Source organism: Canis lupus, chromosome 28 (genome assembly GCF_011100685.1).
Source record: "Canis lupus familiaris isolate Mischka breed German Shepherd chromosome 28, alternate assembly UU_Cfam_GSD_1.0, whole genome shotgun sequence".
In the NCBI taxonomy this organism is placed as follows: domain Eukaryota; kingdom Metazoa; phylum Chordata; class Mammalia; order Carnivora; family Canidae; genus Canis; species Canis lupus.
The window spans coordinates 39,309,998-39,329,978 of NC_049249.1; positions in this window are offsets into that span (position 1 = coordinate 39,309,998).

Genomic DNA, 19,981 nt, shown 5'->3' on the forward strand with positions numbered 1-19,981 from the left:
TCTCCTCCGGGACCACCTGGTCTCTTGGGTTGCCCGTTCTCGGTTCCTGATGAACTCCGTGCTCGTGAGCAAGCTGCACCGAGGCCGTGCTCGGCTCCTGGTGGGGCTTTCAGAGCGGGGGGCCTCTGCCCTTCCTGCTGGGCTGGGATGCAGGGGCTGGGGCACCCCATGGGAGGGGGCAGCGTCAGGACTCGGGGGTGGGCTCGGCACTGCTTTCTTAGCCTCACGGAGCCATGATTTAGAGTTTGGAACGTGGGGAACACCTCTCCCCCCGCTCTGGCCAACACCCGGCTGGCTGTCACAGGTGTCTCCCCTGTTCTCCCATGCACACAGGATTGGTGCCGTGACCTCCATGAGCGGTCAGGGTGTTCTGGGGCCTTGTGGAAATGCCTTCGCTCCCCTGATAAAAAGGGAAGAGAAGCAACAGGAGAAGGTCGCTGCCATCCCTGGCTGTCCCTGGCTTTGTGTCTCTGATTCTGGTCAGATCACCTGGAGAGGCATCAGGTTTGCAGGGAGAGGCGTCCTGACGGTGCTCAGCAGCAGGGCTCGGGGCCCCGGCTTGGGGTTGAGGCCTGGGGCTACTACTGACGTCAGGGGAGATCCTTGGTCACCGTGTGCCTCCGTCTCCCCAGCTGGTAGGGTGGCAGCGGTACTCACCTTGTAGGATTGTTGTAAGTATTCCCTAAGTCTTTGCTGTCATTTTATTATTTTGTAGGTAAAAAGACAAAAAACAAAAAACAAAACCTCAAAAGACTACACACACAGTACACAGATACATGCTCGTTCTAACAATTCAAACAATGTAGAGAGACGTACAGGAAGTCAATCCTGCCTAATCTCTACCCTGACCCAATGCCTATCCCTCCCCCTCCCCTCCCCCTCCCCCACCCCCAGCTCTCTGATATCACTCTTCTCCCAGAAGTAATCACGTTGAACAGTTGAGTATTTTGTCTTTCAGGACCTTTTCTGGGCCTTCCTTTTCTGGCCGCACTGTATGGATGGTTGGGTGTCCCGCTGCTCTCACTCGATAGGTGTATCAGGTTCCTACTGCTGCTGTGACAAGTTAGCATATGTTTAGCAGCTTAAAGCAATACCCGTTGCTTATGCTCAGTTCCGGAGGCCAGAACATACAGCTTCTGTGTGTGTCTTGCTGGTTCTTTGCTTAGAGGCTCAGGGGATGAAATCAGGGTGTTGGCAAGGCCGGGCTGCTTGCTGCAGGAGGCTCTGGGATGCAGGGCTCCCAAGGTCAGCTGGTGGGGTCCACGTTCCCACCCAGGCCATCGGCCGGGTGGCCCTTGGGTCAAGGCAGCCCCCGCTCCTTGGCTCTTGGCTCCCATCCTCTAGTGTCAGGCCGGCGCCTGGGGGGTCCCTCTCCTGCTGGGGTGTCCCCGCGTCCCCCCACTACCGTGTTTCTCTCACTGGGGTATGTGAGAGTTCGTGGGACTGTGCTGGGCCCACTCCCTGACCCGCAGTGCTCGCCCCGTGTTAATGTCAGCTGATGGGTAACCCTGATTCCACGTGCCCTGTCCCTTCCCAGCCAGCGTGGGGTGAATAATGTCTCCCCAGAATTCATGTCCACTCAGAACCTCACAATGTGATTTTATCTAGAAATAAGGTCATTGTAGTTATAGTTATCCAAGGATTGAAATCAGCCTGGATGAGGACGGACCCTAAATCCAACAACAGATGTCCTTCGAAGACCAGAGAAGGAGACACCCACCGGGACAGGTGTGCCAGGATGGGAGCAGAGGTGGCCCTGGAGCGCCAAGCACTGCAGGAGCCACCAGGAGCTGGGACAGCCCAGGAAAGATAATTGCTGGGACCCCTCAGAGGGAGTGGCTCTGGTGGCACCTTGATTTCCACTTCTGGCCTCTCAAACTATGAGGAAACGGATCTCAGTTGCATTAAGAAATCACCAGTTTGTGGTAGGTTGTTAGCAGACAGAGGGCAGTATCTAGATTAGTGCTTGATGGGAATCCAGGAAGGGGTCTGGGGGGGGGGGGGGATCCTTCGGAATTCGGCCTACCACAAAATATTGTAAATTTCTTTTTTCTTTTTTCTTTTTTTTTTTTCCATTTTACTACTATTTTTATTATTTCACCTATGCGTCCCAGATATCCTGTGTAGAACGCAGCTCCACTGTCCTTGCAGAACGTCTCTGAGCCCTTACAAATCATCACACTAAAGAGGGTGATTTAACAGAAAAGGAAGGGTGGGATGAAGCCATTCTATATGTTTATCTATAAGGCGTCATCCTGTCAGGACACATCAGATCATTGTAGGCCCAACAGGTCATGAGCTGTGTCCTTAGAGATCTTGGTAGTACTCCATCAATGGGGCCGTCTGCCACAGTGATTCAGCCTTTCAAGGCCCCTGAAACTTGACCTGATGCCATTCTCTTGCCATTTCTGCAGTGCTGCAAGGAACACCTTATGTGTCCCCACAGACTGTTTTAGTTGCTAGATCTGCCATAACCTGGAACCCCAGATTAGGTGGAAGGCCTCTGGTGCCTCCTGACCCACGTAGCTGGCTCTGTCATTTTTTTAGAAATCCACACAGGAAATCTTGGATGAGTTGCTCCAAGGGTTCAATTATTCCATCTCCCCCTGACAAGCACAGGTACATCAGGCCACCAACTACATCAATTGTCGGTCTGGGCTGAGAACAGGTCACATTCATGGTCAAAGTCAGGACCCAAAGATGATCAGGGCAAGCCGAGAACCCAGACTAGAAACAATTGGCTCCCCTGGGGCCTGCAGGAGAAGGTGGTTCTCCCCTGCCCCTTCCTCCCTATGTCAGGAACAGACCAAGCTACATCAGCTTAGGGGAAATGTCAAGCAGCCCATGCTTTGGTCTCTTCTCAGGCCTGATCTATGGGATCTAGAGCAGCATTTGAGGTGCTAACCCACTGTGTTCTATCTGCAGTGGGGATGTTTACGGATGACTCCGTGGCATGCGGGTCTTCGTAGTAAATTTCTTTGTAAATGTTGTGTAGACGTGTGTAAGTGCTTTTTCCATGTTTATGAAGATGCTCTGCATGGGAGAGGCCAACATCAGGGAAAAAGTGATTTAGTTGATGGAGACAGCTCTTCAAAGTTTCATTCTATAGTTAACGGTTCGGGTGTTACAAACCTGAACAAATTAATGAAGCACATTTATGGTCACGAGGGTGATGTAACAAGGACATATGATTTATTCTGAAATCAATCTGGACAGGCGGGGGGAGGTCGAGGCAGAGTTAAGGATTCAATCTGGTCATTAAATTATTTAAAATTAAATCGGATGCAGCCAGTAATGCTACCGAAAGAGAAGAAGGAAGGAGTTTATCCACCGTAGACGCCTTTAGATCTCTGACCCCCAAAAGTCTGCTGTTACCCTGTCTCCGTCAATGCGAAGGCTCCTTCTGGATTTGCCTCTGATGTGAGGATTAATGGCAGGTGGGAAGAATCCTTATGGATATCCTGAAGCTGGAACATGAGAGAGTTGGGAACATCCCCTCAAACAGGACATTGCATTGGTAGTGAGGGTTTTCTGAGTCACGCTGATTCCTGTCTTAAGGCTTCAGCCCGTTAATTCTGTGACAATCTGTATATACTTACCTACACCCCCTTAACTGTATGTGTGGGTATACAAATATGTGTATATGTTTTAGGTTCCAAAAACACCTGGATGCTTGGAAAAAAGACCTGTTACTTCTTCCGTGGGACAAAGGAAAGCCAACCAAAGACTTCAGAGCTTGAGTGCTGTCTTGGGGGATCATGGTAGGGCCAGGTACCACCAAGGCACTCAACCCTCTTCTCCATCAGATGCTGGTGGGCCTCTGCTCCATGCTGTCCTCACTCAGGGACCCAGGCTCCACCTTCTGCAGTTGCTGCTGTTCGTAGCAGCAAGGATGCAAGAGCAGGAGCATCCACCACTGGGGATCAAAGCCTTGGCTGAGAAGTGGCTCACATGTCACTGGCCAACTTAGATGCACGATTGTCCCTCGCTTCAGGGGAAGTGGGCAGCCAGTCCTCCTTGTGCCCTTACGTGTGGGGCATTAAAGAATGGTGGACATCAGGAAGACCCGCTGGGGAGGTGAGGGGAAGCCCTGGCTCTCACCTTTCTGTCTTGAGGGCCAGAGGGCAGATTGTAATTGGTTGTATAGTGGCCCCCCAAAGATGTATCTGCCTGGAACCTAAGAATGTAACCTTATTTGAAATAAGGGTCTTTGCCGATTATGGTAAAGGTCATTGTGGGGTTATGGTGCATCCTCAATCCAAAGACAAGTCCTTCTAAGAAAAGAGAAGGGGGCACAGATGCCCCCACAGAGGGAAAGAGCATGTGATGATGCAGGCAGAGACTGTCCTGATGTGACCACAAAGCAAGGACAGCTGAGGATCCCCAGCACCACCAGAGCCCGGAGGGGCTGGCCGGGATTCCCTCCTAGAGCCTTCAGGGGAAGTGCAGTCCTAGCCCCACATTGACTTTGCACCTCTGGCTTCCAGAACTAGAAGAGAATTCATTTCTGGTGATTTGTTAAGGCAGCCCCAGGAAGCTAGGATTGACTGGGTAGATGCCTGGAAAAAAGACCTGTTACTTCTTCCGTGGGACAAAGGAAAGCCAACCAAGGACTTCAGAGCTTGGGTGCTGTCTTGGGGGATCATGGTAGGGCCAGGTACCACCAAGGCGCTTAACCCTCTTCTCCATCTGCAAGATCGTTTTTGAAAAATTATTTATTTCTCCCTTTGCTGTCCCTTTTCCCTTCCCTGCTTCAGGCTGGGAGCCAGGGTCCGTGCTTCCTGACCCCTCTCTTCCCTCCTCTTGTTTCTAGTAAGACGCTCATGCCCATCTGTAGAGTCATGGTGCTTCCCAGAGATGGGGGAGGGTACAGAGGCCATGGGGTCTGGGGGCAGGGGGAGGTAGGTGGGATCTCTCCCTTGGTGCCTGAAGGGGGGTGCTCTTGGCTGAGACAGGGCTTTAGGAGGAGGAGGCGTTGATGGGGCCAAGGGAGCTGCTGGCCAGGTTTTAGACAGGTGGCGTCCATGAATCTCCCTGCTGGACTGGGCTGCAGGCACCTGGAGACATCGTCTGAAGCTGGGACCAACCTGGTGGATCATAGTCACCAGCATCTAAACCTCCATGAAGCGCCAAAAGCCTGCCTTTTCAAATGGAATCCAGGCTTAAAAAATCTGCTTAAAACCAATTTATTTTGACTAGAAATTGGTATTAAATTGATTTGTGTTGACTATGTGTCTAAAGGCCGAATAGTGAGTAAAATCCATAAGAGAAGAGATCCTTTGGCAGATCCACCTGTCCATTTGTGCTAAATACACTTGTGCCTGAGAAGGTCGAAGCCAGCTCTTGTTGATTTATTAGCTTCGTTCGAGAAGGTCCAACATCCCTCATGTCCTGCGCTCATCATTCGACAGAGAGCGAGGCGCTGCTGCAGGTGCTGGGAACAGGCCGGGAAGAGCCCGCCTGGCCTCATGGTGCTCCCAAGCCAGCTGCGGGAGGCAGACGGCAGCATAAGGAACAGGAACCACGCACACATCACCTGCAGGCTTCCGGGAGGGGAAGGAAAATTAAAGCAGGAGTGGGAGCTCCTGGCATGGACGGTGCTGTTTTCAGCGTTCGAGAGAGTGGTCAGATGGCATCACCGAGAAAGTGCCATCTGGGCAAGGACTTGGAGAGACAAGCAAGTGGCTATGCGGAGCCTGGGAAAAGGCTGTTTCTGGAGGGGGATCCACACTGCACAGCCTCTGGGTTCTGGCAAGTTCTAGGAGCAGCGAGACAGCAGGGCGGTGGGGGCAAGGTGACCAGGTCTGTGAGCCTCGCTGCCACGGGGAGGATTTGCGTTCCATTCTGTTGTGGGCGCTGCTGCAGTGGGACGCCCTGACCTGACAGCCAGAGATGACTTTCAGGCCACCCGGTGGAGAATAGATGGCACAGGGCACGGAGGCAACGGGGATCCACTTAGGGGGCGGCCGCTCCAGGGCAGGGCAGGTCTGGCCACGTCCTGGGCTGGGGACGGGGAGAGTGGGGAGCCCGGTGCAGGTGCAGGAGAAGAGAGAAGCAGGCTGACCCAGGATGCCCCCGGCCCCTAGGGCCCCGAGGGATGAGGGGAGAGTCCCAGGGAGGGTGCCCAGGGGGTCTCACTCACACAGTGAGGGTTGACCCCCGGCCACGTGTATGATTCCGCGGTTCTTCCATCCTGTGGCCGAGGGCAGAAATTCTGGCACTGTCAGCAGCATCAGGGTGGCATGTCGTCCACCCCTGCCCCCAGGAGGGTCTGGCGGTGTCCCGGCACTGTGGCTCCCATGCTGGGAAGGGAGGGGAAGAGTGACCAGCTTTTCAGCAGCAGTGGGTCACAGTGAGCTCTGGCTCCCCTGCACCTCAGGTCCTGGAGCTTGGGGCCATCTCCGGGGTGGGCAGGGTGCTGGAAGGGGGGTGGAGGGGACGTTGGAGCCCCACAGGGCCTGGCGCTGAGATCCAAGACTCAGCCATGAGTGGGGCGACAGCTGCCCTCGGGGCTCAGCCCTGGGTGCCTGGCTGGCCATTTGGGAAAATCGCTCTCTGCTTTTCATCTTGGTTCCCTCTCCTGTGAAATGGGGAGAGTCGCTGTGGAGATGAGAATGGTGCAGATCAAGAGTCCAGCTGGGAGCCCTGGCCTAGAAGGGCCTCCTGAGAGAGGTGGGGGAGGAGGGGGAGTTCTGGGGGGATCTGAGGAGGGAGCAGCACGACACTCCCCTCCTTGGCCTCCAGGGGTGGAGGCACAGGCCGCAGGGCCCAGCAGGCAGCTCCTGGGGGCCACAGGTGTGGGATGTCCGCCCACGTCAGCTCTGCTGCCTGGGGCTGGGAGGACCGTGCTCACCGGGCACAGGGTCATAAGGATGGCTGGGACCAGTTGCCCTGAGCTGCCCTACAGGTGACAACTTCTGCGGAGCACACCTGGCCTAAGGCTGCCTGAACGTGCTATGCAAATTCATGCATTTATGCAAATCACAGCACCCCAGACTCTTGGCGGCAGAGACCTCTGCTGGCCTGCTTCTCCCTGGAGAGCTGGGGGGCCCAGGGGCTCCAACAGGCCGGGCGCCCCTGCAGCCTGAAGGGAGATTGACAGCCCCGCGGCTCGGGCTCCTCTGGGCTTCCTCCGAGGCCGATCCCCGCCTGGCTTATAGACACTGAGAAGAAGCCCGTTTGGCAGGTTAAACCCTCTTTTTATTTCAAGGCTCCACCAGTCTCTTAACAATTAGTGGATTGATCTCAATTCTTGACGCAGAGTCAGGCAAGTTCTCGGTTGACTGTAGTTCAGCAAACAAAGTGGCTTCCCGGGAGGTGTCTTTGTTTGATTAATAAGAGCAGTTCTTGGTCTTTCCACGATGCCTCTCGGCAACGCCGCCGTCAAGCTGCTCACCAAGTCTCAGGGCACCCCGTGATAGGCAGCTGGCGCGTCCTGGATCCTGCTCCGCAGATGGGGCGCTGAGCAGGGAGGGAGCTGCCGGGCCTCGGCGGGGGCACGGGTGCACAGGATGAGTGGCCAGGCCCCCCCCTCCAGCTGCTCCCACGGCCTCGCCCCTGGTCTGATGGGCACCTCATCCCCAGACGCCTCTTCCCAGCAGCTCCTCCCGCTGCCCGACAGTGGGGAGCAGGTCTGGGGAAGTGAGAAACTGCCCGATTCACCGTAGGGCATCGTCATGCAGAGTTTATGGTCTTCCGCTCCTTGGGCCCTGGGCCGGTCTGCATTTGCATCCAGGTCGCCGCTGCTCCAGGACGTGCTGTGATGGGAGGTGCCCCGTGCCTTCCCCGCCAGGCCCAGAACCATGAGGCCGTATGGCCGTGCCCCCCTCTTCAACACGCGGCCGGGATGGCCGCCCCCTCCGGGTTCACACTGAGCCGCGGGCTTTGTGCTATTCATTAAGGTGTTAATGTGGACAGAAAATAGAAATTTCAAGGGTTTGATGAAATTAAGACTTACCTGTTAGCTGGCAAAACTCGGGAGGGGGTAGAAATACATCAACCTACGTGTTTGAAGACTAGGAAGCAGAAAAGCATGTGGTCTGGGCTAAGGGGACTTGGAGGCATAATATAATTTAAAATCAGCCCGTTTACCGCGATGTTTCTGCTAAAACATGCTTCACCCGGGCTAATGAAATCAGGACTCCTGCTCTGACAAATCTCTCTGTACTGATTAGAATAGTCAGACGGTCTCCCCAGAAGCAGGTCAGCCCACAGCTGTGACAGAGAACCAGGGCTGGGTCACGCTAACCAGATGTTCGGGTCTGCCCAGGTAATCGGTGTCCACAGAGCTCGGACCCCGGGAACGAAAGGTCCTTGTTGGGACGTGGGCTGGGTGGCGCCTTCTGCGGGGGGCACGGGGGCCCTGGCGCCGCTGCAGGAGGGCACACGCTGCTGGTTCTGAACACTCTGCCCCAGGCTGCAGGGTGTACACGCCGCATGCCGGGTTCCGAGTCCGGCTTATTCCCTGTGTAGTTCATCTCAGGGCTGTGGAGCATCCCGGCCACGGTGCACACAGCTCCTCTTTGGCTTCTGCTGGAGATTTGAATGAGCAGACAGGCTTCATCATGATGCCAGCAGGCCAGGTCCGGGGACCCAGAGGGAGCCCTGCAGGACCAGCCAAGAGGGTCCCTGGCTGCACACAGGGTAGAGATCAGACGTGAGCCAGCAGGAGGTGGAAGCAGAGTTTCTTGAGGCTACAGAGCGAGAGCAGGTACAGTGTCGGGAGACTTGGAAAGGAAAGGAGAGAGTCCCCTCTTTGCTCGGGTTCTGGTCTGGTGTGTGTCCTCTTAGGCATCCAGGAACCAGTTAGAACAAAGGCGAGAGCCCACGTGGTATTCCTTGGAGCCAGGGGGTCTTTGAGGTGTCTCGGGTCTGGAGTACGCGTGTGGTGGCTTTGTCCCGTCATTCTCACCTGGTCCTTCCTTAGTAGTTATCTGTCCTACAGAAATCGTTACCTCCTTGTCCCTTATGAGGAGGACGTCACAAAGCATGTGTCAAGTGGGAGCGCAGGTGCCAGCAAGAAGAGCAGCAGGAAGAGGAGCAAGGAGCAGATTGTCATGGGGCCCTTTGGTTTCCCTGTCTCAATGAATGAGGGGTCTAACCCAGAGATGAAACACGTAGGCAAGAAGCAAAGGTGCTAACATTACCAAACTGTCCAGAGTGGGAACGTTCATTCAGGCAGTCGGTACTGGGTATCACTATGTGTCACAGGTGCTCTGTGCAGGGCAAAAAGCAACTGGTGAGTGGGAACCCGTCCGTGAAGCTGGCCAGCAGAGAACCCCGTGAACACACATTCAGCTGTCATTATTCCATAAATGGGGCTCAGCTGCCCAGGTGGAAGTGCTGGGCCAGGGACCCGGCAGCCTGGACTGTACCATCAGGCCACCATTAGGTAGCAGCAAGTGGCCCGACCCTTTCTCTCGGGCTGCTGTGAATCCAGCTTGGACCTGCCCTGGGAAGCTGTGGTGAGCCTGAGGCTATGCACCTCCTCCAACCCAGGCCATGGGGCGTCTGCAGTATTTGGAGAGGTGGGTAGTGCAGGTGACTGTTCAGGAGCGTGGCCTTCTGGGCACACCTGACCTGGCTCTGAGCTCCGGCTCCAACACTCACTCGTTCCCTTCCTCCCCTCCTTCCCCTGCAAGGACAACAACACAGGTGTGCATCACATGTGTGAGTGCTGGGGCAGCTGATATGCACCGAATGTTTACCTTGGCATTTGGGTCTACATGGCACAGCCGATGCTCCATGATTCAGGTAGTTGGCACGGAGCTGGTTGTTAGTTGTCTCTTGCTGTAGTGGCAGAGCCACAGTGTTAGCAGCTGAACACAACACCACTTTATTATGTCTGTGGGTCTCAAATGCGGCATGGTTTCACCAGGCATCAGCAGGCCTGCGCCCCCTCCCAGGGCTCCAGGGGAGCGGCCACCTCCAGGCTGTCCTGGGGAATGGCTGGATTCAGGTCCTCAGGTTGCAGGTTGAGGTCCCGTTTTCCTGCTTGCTGTCTGCAGGGAGCTGCCTTTAACTCCCAGAGGCCTCTCTTGGGCCTTGGGCCTGGGTCCCCGCCTCAACAGCAGTGCACAGCACCCTCACGCTGGAGATCTCTCTGAATTACCTTTCTGCCACATCTCGCTTGCTTCAGCCGGAGAAAGTTCTTTACTTTTTAAGAGCTCACCTGATTTGATCATACAGGATAACCCCCCTCCTTAAGATCCATGGCCTCACATCTGCACAATCCTGTTTGCCATGTGATGTCACATATTCACAGACACCTGGGGCCCCTTGGGGACCATTTCGTCTCCTACACTGGCCTCTTCAGGGCCATTCAGGCTCTGTGGGGGAGGAGGAGTGAACTCCGTGAGCACTGATCATCTGCATGAGTGCAGACCTAACCCGGGTGTCAGGTGCCGTGCCAGGAGCTCTGCACAGAAGGTCTCATTTGACTGCACAAGGACCCTACAATGTCAGTGCTAGTTAGTACCCTGCATTTAGAGATGTTGACATGGATGCTTAGTGAGGCCAGTGACTTCCCCAAGGACTCCTGCTGGTGGCTCCCAGAGCTGCCATCAAGCCCACGTGGCTGGTCCCCAAAGTCAGAGTTGGTGGTGGTGGTATATATTTTTTAAAAGTCAGTATTAAGCTATAGTTGTCAAAATTATATATGATAAGTACCCTAGGAGCTGGGCTCACAAGGGGTTGGCATCCCCAGCGATGCTTAGAAGTGGCAAAGCCCGGGCATGGGTGACAGATCAGACCAATGTCCAGCAACCACTTACTCCCTGCATGTTTCATCCTCATCCTCCAGCCCTGCTTTGGTGTTGGGCTCAGCTGTGTGCCTCACGTGGGCTGGAGGGATGTGAGAGGGGGTGAGCAGGCCAGCTCTGAGCCCAGCCCTGGGAGGTGGTGCAGGTTTCTACTCACCCCTCACGGAACTTCTGTCATTCGCCAGGAGCTCACACCCTGGGTGGCTCCCCCTCCAGAGGGAGATACACAGAGCCTCCTGAGTGCCACCCCTGCACAAAGCAGAGCTGTCCCAGCTGCGCCTCGTTCTTGTTAGTGAGAAATAAACGCTTACTCTCCTGAGGTAGTCTGTTACACGGTGACACCAACTGATGTACCTGAGAGCCCAGTACATGGCAGAGTAGGAACTGAGTTGTGTCAGGGGCAGCACATTAAGGCTCATCAGAAATTGGTATAATTATTTGTTCGAAGGTTCATAAGCCCTGATCTGTACATGGTACGTGATCATACCTGGTCATCTTAAGTGCCCCGGGTTCCTTACTGAGGGAGTCCAATTGCATTCCTGTCGGAGAGTGATGTCAGGGCCCACCCTGCTCCAGGGCATGATCCAAGGCAGGGCCTGTGGTCACATCCTAACTCCTTGCAGAGACTTCCCTTCTCACCAAATCGTAGTGCCAGCTGGTCCCCTGGTGACTGCCCCTGCGACAAGGGGGGCGTATAAAGTCTCTATCTTTAGCTTCATTCATTCACTCATCTGTTTGCTCATTCAACAGAATTTACTGGGCACCAGCAATGCTCAAGAACTTGATGAGGGACACTTGTCCTCCCAGTTTTGGTTGTTTCAAGGGATTTGCTGATACCTGATGCCTGGCATACTGGGCATGTGTGAAAGAGAGACACCAAAGTCGTCCCCCAAGTCCTAAGGGATTGAGTGCCTTCCCCTGGTGATGCTGGGGAAGGCTGCATGCATGTGATGCCATTAGAGCCCGAGGAATTGTACTTTGATGACTGTTTCACTCATTCAGAAATGTGTTACGTCCCATCTACTAAGAGCCAGGTGCTGGGCTAAATGCCAGAGACACGACAGTGAACATGTCAGTCCATGCCCCTCTCTTCATGGGGCACAGAGAGGAGGAGGGATACTTCAGGAAAGGAAACCGCACAAGAAAAGTCATATTTTAAATAGGGTTTGAGGCAACACTGGAAAACAACAGCAACAAAAAATGGTTTGGGTTGTACATTGTGCCATGACAGATCAAGAAAGTCTCAAAGTGATTTGTCCTCATCACCTCTGTAATGCTTGCTGAGAGTAACGATAGGAAGACCAAGAGAAGAACCTATTGCTTATAGGGAACAGTTTCAGTGACAGCTAATGTCCCCTGAGACCCATGATGGGGAGGGAAAACCCTGAGTAGTTCTATTAATCATCATGAGATGTCTGTGACCTATGTGTGTCCGATCCTGTGAACACACCAATCCTACTACACATATGGCTGGAATGTGCAGTGTAAGGATGGCCAGGTGGAATTTGGAGAAGAGCATTAGGGTTTGGAAAAATTGAAACTTATATGAAAGGTTTAAGCGTGAAAAATCTCACTGATCTATAGCAAAGCTTGCATTTCACAGGGTCCGAGAGCCTGTGCCCAGGATCAGAGATCCTGCTGTACGCCCTGAAGGCACAGCTGCTCTCCTTGCTGGCCAAGAATCGGCTGACCAGCAGCCCAGAACCTTCAGTCTCGGCAGGGTTGAGATGGCCTTCCTCTTCTTCCTGTTGGGTCTTAACTCTAGGAAGGTGGAGAGAGAAGCCGTCTTGTAAGATTATTTAACAGTGCCAAGATTCAGACCACATGCAGCGAAGTAAATGACATTCATGCTGTAATATTTAGACTGGGATCGAGTGGATGCAGTAATAATTTGTAGGATCTTATTTATGAATTTTTTGCCATTTACATGCTTGTAGGCTTCAAAATGATCTGTCATATTATATCTGTAGATATGATGTAAATTATTTAAGAGAATTGAATTGATTATACTTGTAAACATCGCTTAGAACAATTAAGTTTTGTTTCTAAGTGTTAACTTCAACATATTAAGAATTACATCTTAAGGAGTATGACTGTGCCCTCCAGCTACAAAGGGAGACATTAGAGATCCGAGCATACGTGGGTTTTCTCTTCTATTAAGGAGATACATTATATTGAATTTCCTAATGTTGTACTATTCATTCATTTATTAGTTCAAGCAATTGCAATGACTGTGTCCTATATAAAGAAGTTCCTGGCTGGCTGTCATGAGGCTTGGTGTCTGGACCGCTGGTTCTCAAAATGCATCATCTTTGAAATTGTTAGAAATTCAAAATTTTGGAAGCCCCCTCTCTCCCACCTGCCCACAGACCTCTCAAATCAGAAACTCTGGGCTTGGGCTCAACCATCTCTGTTTTAATTAGCCTCCTAGGTACTCAAGTTGGAGAACCACCAGTTTGGGTTTCTATTTCTTCTTATGTCAGTTTTATAATTTGTATCTGCTTAGAAAACTGCCCATTGAGTCCAGGCTCTCAAATATCTTATCACAGAGTTGTGGATATATTTATTAAGAATTTTAAAAAGGGCAGCCCAGGTGGCTCAATGGTTTAGCTCTGCCTTCAGCCCAGGGTGTGATCCTGGAGACCTGGGATCGAGTCCCACATTGGGTTCCCTGCGTGGAGCCTGCTTCTCCCTTTGCCTGTGTCTCTGCCTTTCTCTCCCTGTGTGTCACTCATGAATAAATAAATAAAATCTTTAAAAAAAAGAAAAAAAGAGTTTTAAAAAGTTGGTCTCTGCAGGTATTTTCTGTTACACTAAATGTTACCTTCTCTTCCCACATTCCTGCTTTTTTTCCAACTGTGTAAGAATTTTGCAGCAGATCATGCCTGTGATATCTTGTTTGGGCAACACATGGTGTGGATTCTGTTTTTCAAGGATATCAGTTTCACAGGTGCAGAAATGTAAAATGGCAGCAGCATCCTGTGCTGCCCTGCGGGTGGGGTCTTCTGATCTCATCCTGAAGATGGATTTGTCGGCTGGGAAGCTTGTGGTCCTCATCTTCTGCCGGGCAGACATCTGTAAATCCTGGTGAGGGGGTGTGGTCTTTGCACTCCTTTCTCCATCTTCTTGTATCCAGAAGGGCACCAGGACAGAGTGAGCTGAGCCACTGTTGGCAGGAGTGATAGACTGCATCACTTGGGCATGCTTGGTCACGTGACTTGTCCCAGGAGTCTTGTGATGGCAGGGCTTCTGTCTTGGTTTGTCCAGATGCCCTTTATAGGGTCTTCTGAGGCCCCCGCCCCCACCAGGAACTGCATGTTCTCTGTGTTCACAATTAGGAAAATCTCCTAATTATGCAGAATGGATGTTCTAGATGCACTTGTGTTAATCACAGGATGGGGGCTGAGGGCTCAGTGCAGTGCTTAGCACTTGGTAAGTCCTGGCTTAATAGAAGGCTGGCCAAGGCATTTGCTGTGCACACAGTCTTCACCAAAGGGATGGACACTAAGGGTGAGAGGGTGAGAGTTCACGGTTGGCCCACCCTGGTCTCTGGGGGCACGTTTTTATAAATGCAGGCTGTAGTGGGTTAAAAAATATCCCCTCAAAAGATATGTTGAAGTGTTAACCCCCTACCTATGGGCGTGACCTTATTTGAAGATGTCATTCAGTTAAGGATCTTGAGATGAGATCAGCTGGATTCACTGTGGGCCCTGCCTCCTCCAATCACGGGTGTCCTTGTAAGAAAAGAAGACACACAGGAGAGATGTGTAAGGTTGGAGGTGGAGATTGGAGGGACATGGCCTCGGCCCAGGGACACCGCGACGACTGCTGGCAGCCACCAGAAGCCAGGAGAGCGGCCTGGAACAGGCTCTGTCTCAGCGCTTCCAGAAGGAATTCTTTGACTTCAGACTTCTGGCCTTGGGAAGCCCTGATTTCTCCCTGCATGAGGGTGCAGCTGCTCAGACACCCCTGGGGGTCCCTGTGCGTGTGCCTGGCTACAGGGAACAGGCCTTATCACATGTAAGGACACCTGTGTCCTTCCCAGTGGAGAGGGGAGCCCAAAATAGCCTCTTAAGGGACTGCCTTCACAGCTTATTGCTAAGATTGGGGTTTATTTTCTATTTATTTAAAATATATACTTTCCATTCACTCTGCCCAAGAGAGACTTGGTGTCTGGGTTACAGCCTACTGATGGCCATTCTGGAAATTGCTAGGATCTCAGTGTTTGTTGTAAACAAAATGGTAGAACATGCATTCATTCACACTGAGGCATTTTCAGACTCCATAAACAGCAAACACGTCCTCGTTCATTACCTGCTCTCTGTGTAAAAGGGGTTCCACTGTCTTGACCTGCTTTGCTCTGTTTTTGCTACCCTTGTCTTGGGGCGAGGAAGCACCAGGGCAGTCAGGAGGCAGAAGACAGGAGCAAGGGGAGCACCTAGGCACAATTGTCATCGGAGTTTCCAAGGGAAAGGTGAGGCAGGGCAGGGTGAACCCTTAGGATTGGCTGCTTGGCCAGTTCTGGTGGTCTTTGGGCCATAGGAGTGGTCTCCAGGTGGCTGACACCTGACCCTGGGAGGACCCAGGCTGAGGAATGTTACCTCCTGGGTGTGCCGGCCAGGTGGGAGGTGTGGCTCTGGGTGGCCGGTTGGCATATCCCACGTACCCCCTGCCGGGCCCTCACTGGCAGTCTGCTGACCCTTCCTGAACTGGGGCACTAGTGCCACCTGGCCTGCACCGCCCTCCCACTAACTCTGGCTCCTGGGAAGAGGGCCCCAGCCTCACCTGTCCCCAGATGGGGAGACTCCTCCCTGGGCACGATGCCCCCTTGCACTATTGGTTATCTGGGAGTCTGTCATCTTGCCTCTGTTGCCGTTGACCTGAGGCTTGGGGTGCTGCGTCCCTCAAGTGTTCAGAGATGCCTGCTGGGTGCTGTGCCAGCTGCGAGTGTCAACCTGCGGGACAGCCTGGTGCTGGTGGCAGTGGTGGCCCAGACCAGTGCCTGTGTGCAGCTCGCTGGTCGCGGCCACGCTCCTGGTTCCCAGGAAAGGGATCATCTGTGTTTGCCCAACGTGGGCCAGAACAAAGCAAGGACCTGCTAGGCTCTGCATGTGGCTTTGACGGGTTTTCTTTTTTTTTTTTAAGATTTTATTTATTTATTCATGAGAGACAAAGAGAGATTGAGGGAGGGAGAGAGAGAGAGAGAGAGAGAGAGAGAGAGAGAGAGAGAGAGAGAGAGGCAGAGACACAGGCAGAGGGAGAAGCAGGCTCCATGCAGGGAGCCCGATGCGGGACTCGATCCCAGGTCTCTAGGATCACGCCCTGGGCCGAAGGCAGGCGCTAAACCACTGAGCCACTCAGGGATCCCCTCAACAGGTTTTCAAAGTGAAGCACGAGGTACGTCGTTAGGTGTGAGCAGTGGATGTTGGCAATTGAGACAAGACATGAGCATTTCACGAAGCCGTCCAAGCGGCTGCAGCACTTACCAGCAGAAAGCAGCCCACGCCCCAGCAGGGTCCGTCCAGGCCTGGGCCCGGGGACGGCATGTGACAATACAGCCACAGAGGAAAGGGGGAAACATCATTGTCATGGTTTTCACTGTTGAAATATGAAGATTTTATTTCCGAGATTATTTTTTTTTGTAGTGTGCAGATATTTAGGGGGAGGAGGCCTGCTCGAGACTTTATGAAATGTGGATGTGCTTTGCAATTGCTAACAGGTAAGACATTTTTGCACCTTCTAAGTTCTAGATTCTTCTAATGGAATTCTTTCTTTGAGTGTTCCTGTGGGTGGTCCACAGGCGGGAGGGGAGCCCAGCGCAGCCCTCCGCAGCTAGGAGCGGGTGTGAGCAGGGGAGGGGTGCCCGGGGACAGAGCACAGGGGGTGGGGAGCTGCTTTGTCCTCCTGTTGCCGCAAAGTCCACTTAGTGCCCAAGTGTCTCCCTGGGAGAGCTCGTGGTTGCAAAGCCTCCCGTCACCTGCGTCCTTCCCGCTCGGTCACACAGCGCGTGAAGTGGCTCTGAAACCCGGGGGGAGCCCAGGGGAGGGTGCTGGCCCCCAGTTCGTCTGACTCCAACCTGAGTGCCCGACCGGAGGCGCCAGGTCGGGAGCCGTCGGTGCCCCTCGCATGCCCCTGGTGGCGCGCACGGACCCTTCTGGCCGTCACTGCGTGCCAGGCAGCCGGAGGGCCCGGCCGAGCTAGCCACCGCTGTCCTCTCCCGGGAGCGTCGCGGAGCACTGTCCCCGGGCCTGGCTGTGATGCGGGATGTGCCTCCGGGCCCGGCAGGGACAGGCGGCTGCGTGGGAGGCCGGCTTCGGTCTTAGGAGGCCCTGAGCTGGGCAGGGAGCCGGCGACGTCCCCTCCCGTCGTCCGGGCAGCGGCGGGCGGGCGGCAGGGAAACCACTTGGTGACGGTCTCCCTCCTGGGCTCCTCGGCTCCGCTCGCCCACCGCGTCTCGCTGCCACGTGTGGGAGCCCACGCACCTCGTGAGCCACGGCACTCGGGGTCCCTGCTCCTCCCCGCAGCTCCCCGGAGATCTCAGAGGAAATCGGAAATGGGCCGATGGGTCGGTCTGGGGACGCTCGGAGCTTTCTCCTGACGAAGCGTGTGCGGTTTGTCGGGATTTCGGTTTCGGGGCTTCGGTTTGTTGTCAAGGGTGATGCACGACGGAATGCGTGGGTTTTAGATGAGCCTTTCGTCCCTCGGTGGACAGTTTCACAGCCTCTGTGTGGTGTCTTGGGGTTTCCTTTAGCTGAAATGTGACGACACGGGAGGCTTTGGAGGCCCATGGACGCCACAAAGCGCCGTCGTGAAGGTGGGTTGGCGTCCCCGTGACTCCCTGGGCCTGTCGGGTACTGTCCGCGCTCGCTGGGCGCCTCACTTAATTGCTGTTTTAACTTGCTCCGTCTGGCTTCCAGGTGGGTCCCTCGCTCCCCCTTACTCCTCACAGTCTGCCCCCATCCTCTGTCACCCAGTGGTGTCTGCTGCCTTGTCATCGGCTGTCACTGCGCCGACCTCGGGCCACCACCTTGTTCCGCCGCGGCCTCTCCTTCAGACGGCCTGCGCCTCTCCACCCTCGCCGTTTCGTTGAACTTTAAAACCAAGCGGGAGCGTTCCCATGTCACCTTATTCACGTTGACTTAAAAATGTAGAAAATAGGGACACCCGGGTGGCTCAGCAGTTGAGCACCTGCCTTCGGCCCAGGGCGTGATCCCGGGGTCCGGGGATCGAGTCCCACATCGGGCTCCCTGCATGGAGCCTGCTTCTCCCTCTGCCTGTGTCTCTGCCTCTCTCTCTCTCTCTCTCTGTGTCTCTCATGAATAAATAAATAAAATCTTTAAAAAAACATCTAGGAAATAGTTTCACATCTAAAAATAACCTCAGCAAGATTTTTCAGGTCTGCATCCTGAGTTTGTGAGTGTTTTGATTTCTGTTGACGTTGATGAACCTTCTGGGACTCATTCCCCCGGGAGAGCTGAGCAGAGGTTGGATGGATGTGGCGTGGGTCTGAGATGAGGTTGCCTTGGGTCCATCCTGATCTAATTGCTGGGAATATTTAACAGAGATAATTCAAAAATAATATTCTCACCCTTTTTATCCTCTTCTCTAGACCCTGTCCCTTTTTATCAGGGACTCCTAGGTATAATTTTTTTGACACTTAGACATCTTCCTCTCCTGGAAATTGGTGTTGACATTCTTCTATAAAGACATTGAACTTTGATGCTCTTCATACGAAACTCAATTCAACTCTTCAGAAAACTCATTCATTTTCTTTTGGCTTATCGGATGGGAACACAGGGGTGAACAACTTATCAATGTCTCCATGGAAAGTGGAACTGGGAGAGATTTCAGAAAAGTCGGGATTTGGAGATCCCTTAATGTATTCCTTTGCTGGACCTCCGTAAGGAAGTGACTTATTATGTCTGGTTTCATGCATTTTAAATGCTTCTCAAATACACTTGTGCAGGGCTAACGAGGGAGGTCTGCAGATGGTGAAACAGCGTGAGGGATTCTGATGATTCGCCTCAGAGAGATGCTTTGTGCAAGATATTTTTACCAGGGGTGTTCTGGAGGAATTCATATTAACGCAGAGACCATTGTAAAGTAAGAATTGCCACGGCGTGTGCCAGGTAATTGAATGTTTTGTTCTCAAAGCTGAATAGCGATTCTTAGGGCTCTTAGGCCAACCTTCTCCTCCAATGCCTTGTCTTCGTAGAACACGTGTTAGAATGTTTTCTTAAATCAGGCTCCTCACGGACGCGAGTCCACGGGCTCCCGACTGCCCCTGGGGCACCGCCAGAGCGACCACGCACGGAGTCCAGAATAAAGGATCCTCCCAGGTGTCGATAGCCTGTGTCACCTTCTTCATTTTCCTTTGAGTAGAGTCGCTGGTCACTCCGCAGCCCTGTGTTGTGGGTTCAACTGTGTCTGTCCCCCCGTCCCCCACCTCTGTGGAAGCCCCAAGCCCCAGTACCTGTGCATGTGACCTGGGTGACCTTGGATGACCTGTGTGTGTGGAAATAGGGTCTTGGCAGATGTAATGAGAAGATACAATGCAGTCATCCCAGAGCAGGGCCCTTTGGCTGAAGGATGTGCCTCCCTGTAGGAAGAGACACACACAGAGGAGGGCGCGAGTGGGGACAGACGCTCAGGGGAAGACGGTCACGTGCAGGTGGAGGCCAAGGTGGCCGTGATGTGGAGCCTCCTGGGCCTGCTGGTCTCTTTCAGAACTTCCATCTCCAGAACTGTGAGGAGACAAATGCTGTGGCCTTCAACCACTCAGTTTGTGGTCGTTTGTCATCACAGCCACAAGGAGCCCCTACGCCTTCTAACACTCCTTTTACAGCCCGAGGTGGAGTGAGAGCAGGTGGCCGTCTGAGCGAGGTGGACTCGTGCATCTGAGTGCATCCTTCCCCTGACCCCAGGTCTTCTCTGCAGAGCCCTGCAGTGCTGTCCATGCCTTGTGGTTCCCCTACAACCCTGATCACATTGTCTAAAGGGTCCCTTTGTCACAGGCTCCCAACAAGAAGCATACAGGTCACACAACTAGGACAACCCAGTGAGAGTTTAATAAATTTAGAGCTTGGGGTCAGGGTCCTGGCACCTGGCGGGAGGCACACGCCCGATGGCACCTGACAAGGCCCTTAGCCCTCAAGCGCCATTGCTGTGAGCAGGGGCGGACTGCAGCCGACCGGCCCCCTGGAGCCACCCCTCACACCTTC